The sequence below is a fragment of the Pseudorca crassidens genome, chromosome 7 (genome assembly GCF_039906515.1).
Source record: "Pseudorca crassidens isolate mPseCra1 chromosome 7, mPseCra1.hap1, whole genome shotgun sequence".
Classification (NCBI taxonomy): Eukaryota; Metazoa; Chordata; class Mammalia; order Artiodactyla; family Delphinidae; genus Pseudorca; species Pseudorca crassidens.
The window spans coordinates 90869353-90872616 of record NC_090302.1 but is presented as its reverse complement, the minus strand read 5'-3'; the positions used below and the strand labels follow the sequence as shown (position 1 = coordinate 90872616).

At 52.8% G+C, this 3264-nt stretch overlaps 1 pseudogene; it reads right to left on the bottom strand.

The window, feature by feature from the left end:
• Window positions 1–1020: 1020 nt before the first annotated feature.
• Window positions 1021–1841, bottom strand: LOC137228393 (serine/arginine-rich splicing factor 3 pseudogene; annotated as a pseudogene).
• Between the last annotated feature and the right edge of the window lie 1423 nt (window positions 1842–3264).

Genomic DNA, 3264 nt, shown 5'->3' with positions numbered 1-3264 from the left:
TTTGTTTGTCTGTTGGTTTTCTGATGTTTTTCTTATGGTTCGGCTGGAGTTACGGGGTTTGGGGCAGAAGATCCAGACAGAGATAAAAATGTCATTCTCCTCAGGTCACATCATCAAGGATACACACCATCAAGGATACACACATCAAGGATACACCCCATCAACGGGACTTGTGACAAACAATTTTACCCTTGATCACCTGGCCGGTATCGTCTTTTTTTTTTTTTTTTGCTGCGTTGGGTCTTCATTGCTGCACACGGGCTTTCTCTAGTTGCGGCGAGCAGGGGCTCCTCTTTGTTGTGGGCACGTGCTTCTCATTACAGTGGCTTCTTTTGTTTCGGAGCACGGGCTCTAGCTGTGCGGGCTTCTGTAGTTGTGGCATGGGGGCTCAGTAGTTGTGGCTCCCAGGATCTAGAGCACAGGCTCAATAGTTGTGGCCCATGAGCTTAGTTGATCTGCGGCACAGGGGATCTTCCCGGACCGGGGCTCGGACCCGTGTCCCCTGCATTGGCAGGTGGATCCTTTTTTTGTTTTCTTTGTTCCTTTTGGAACCAAAACTTTAATCCCAAGGAGTCTCACAAAACATATTACAAATGACAGCATGAAAAAAAAAACTGCACAGTAACTCAAAGTTCAGCCCTACAATATACTCTTCATCTGGCAAGACATTGGTATCTTGATCATCTCAACTTCCAAAAAACATTACAAAGAGCTATGTATTCATGTACGGCAATCACAGAGGGGACTTATGACCTAACTCAAAGGGAAACTAACTTCCTTGAAACTTCTTAGATTCTAAACTCACTGGACAACCTCTTGTCCAGTGTGAAGACTAGTGGAATTCTTAAACCTCTAATCTAGGGTAAGGGTGCGGCTTTCATTCCTACCTGCTGGCTTGTGTTCACAGCACCTTTTAAAGACTGCTTGCTTAACTACAGCTGCATACCATATCCCAGCTACAGAAAGTCTCTTCAATGTTTGCCAGTGTTGTTTCCATAATAATAAACATCACACTTTAGGTGGGCAGGAGTTAGAGTTTTATTCTCAGTCTAGGCAAGACCAAAAATTCAAAGCAAATTCAATTTTGCTTAAGAGAACATTGTAAAGAAACAATTCTTCATATTACATGCCTCATATGACCCATTTCAAACCATAGAGAATGACACCTTTATGTGTCACTGTCCCAAGAGACAAACAAATGTGAACAGCTAAAACATTTAAAAAGTGCATCAAGCTTCGGAAGTCTCAAACGAAACTTGAATTTTCTGTACATACTCCTGTCAAATGAAGTTATTTCCTGTGCACCACTCCTCTTGCAAAGTGGTCTGCTATTTCCTTTCATTTGACCTGGATCGGCTAGGAGACCTAGAGAAAGATCGGGACGGCTTGCGATTTCTCTCCTGGGACAGTGATCTCTCTCTTCTCCTATATCTACTAAAGGGACCTGCTCTGGCTGCGGGAGAAGCTTCTCCGTCTTGGACATCTGTGGTGAGGGGGAGGACTCCTCCTCCGATAATCATCTCGAGGGCGACGACCCCAAGAAGGAGGCGGCCACGATCTCGACTTCTCCTTTCCCCATTGGACAGGTCCACTCTTACTCGGCAGCCACAGAGTGTTCTCCCGTCTAGTTCTCAGACAGCATCCGCTGCATCTCGGGGATCTTCATTTTCAACAAGAGCGAAGCCGGGAGGGTTTTTAGCAACCCACACACTTCGGAGTGGTCCATAATATCCTAAAGCTCGTTCGAATTCACTCTTGTTACCATTGTTTCCAAGATTCCTTACACAAACGTTACAGTCCAACGGACAGGAATGCCGATGCAAGACCCTCCTGGCTCCTGGGTTTCATGGGCCACAGGGTGATCCCGGGCCTCTAGAATCTCGCAGCTGAATCGGCTCGCACAAGCTGTCCTGTGGGGATGCTTTTCCCCCCATGTGTCCAGCCCGGGGCCCTGCTGTCTAGGCCCGACCTCCAGGGTGACAGGGTGAACCCCAGGTCCCTGGAGCAAACACTCAGAGCCCTGGTGACCAGACTCAGGGGGCTGGGGCGGCAGCTGGACATGTGTGGCCACCCTGGTGGTGTTTCGCCCCATCTGCAGTTCCAGTTCCAGCTGAGAAAGAGCCTCGCTGTGTTATTTTCTCCTGGTTGTGTAAGGATCCCCGGTGTCATTTGACAGAAATGTACATGGTGTGTTCTTTCTCTCTTTTCTCCCTGCTTCCTCTCGTCCCTCTCCCCCTCCCTCTCTCCCTCTCCCTCTGTCCCCCCCTCTCTCTCTCTTCCCTCTCCCTCTTTCCTCTGCGTCTCTCTCTTTCCCTCTCTCCCTCCCCCCCTTCCCCCCTCCCCATCCCTCTCCCCGTCCCTCTCCCAACTCCCTCTCCACCTCCATCTCCCCCTCGCTCTCCCACATCCCTCTCCCTCTCCCCTCCCCCTCCCTCTACCTCCTCCGTCTCCCCCGTCTCTCTCCCGCCTCCCCCCTCCCTCTTCCCGCCTCCCCTGTCCCTCTTCCCTGTCCCTCTCTCCCTTCCTCTCTCCCTGTCCCTGTTTCCCTGTTCCGCACGCCCTCCCTCTACCTCTTTCCCTCTCCCTGTCCCTCCACCTCCTTCCCTCTCTGGAGAGGGAAGGAGGTGGAGGGACAGGGAGAGAGAGCAGGATGGGGGGAGAGGGAGAGAGAGGGGGGAGAGGGAGAGAGGGATAGAGGGAGGGAGCGAAAGACGTCTCTCCCTCCCTCCCTCTATCCCTCCCTCCCTCCCTCCCTCCCTCTATCCCTCTCTCCCTCCCTCTATCCCTCTCTCCCTCCCTCTATCCCTCTCTCCCTCCCTCTCCCTCTCTCCCTCTCCCTCCCTCCTTCTCCTCCCTCTCCCCCTCCCTCCAACTCTCCCGCTCCCTCCATCTCTCCATCTCCCTCACTCCCTCCCAGAGACGGAGAGATGGAGAGGCAGAGACAAGGGAGAGGGAGAGAGAGAGAGGGAGAGATGGAAGGAGAGGGAGGGAGAGGAAGAGAGGGAGAGAGATATGGAGAGGAGAGCGAGAGAGAGGGGGGGAGAGGGAGAGGGAAAGAGGTCTCTTCCTCCCTCCCTCTCCCTCTGTCCTCCTTCTCTCCCTCTCCCTCCCTCTCTCCCTGTCCCTGTTTCCCTGTTCCGCCCTCCCTCTCCCTCTTTCCCTCTCCCTCTCCCTCCACCTCCTTCCCTCTCCAGAGACGGAAGGAGGTGGAGGGAGAGGGAGAGGGAAAGAGGGAGAGGGAGAGCAGGAGAGGGAGGGGGGAGA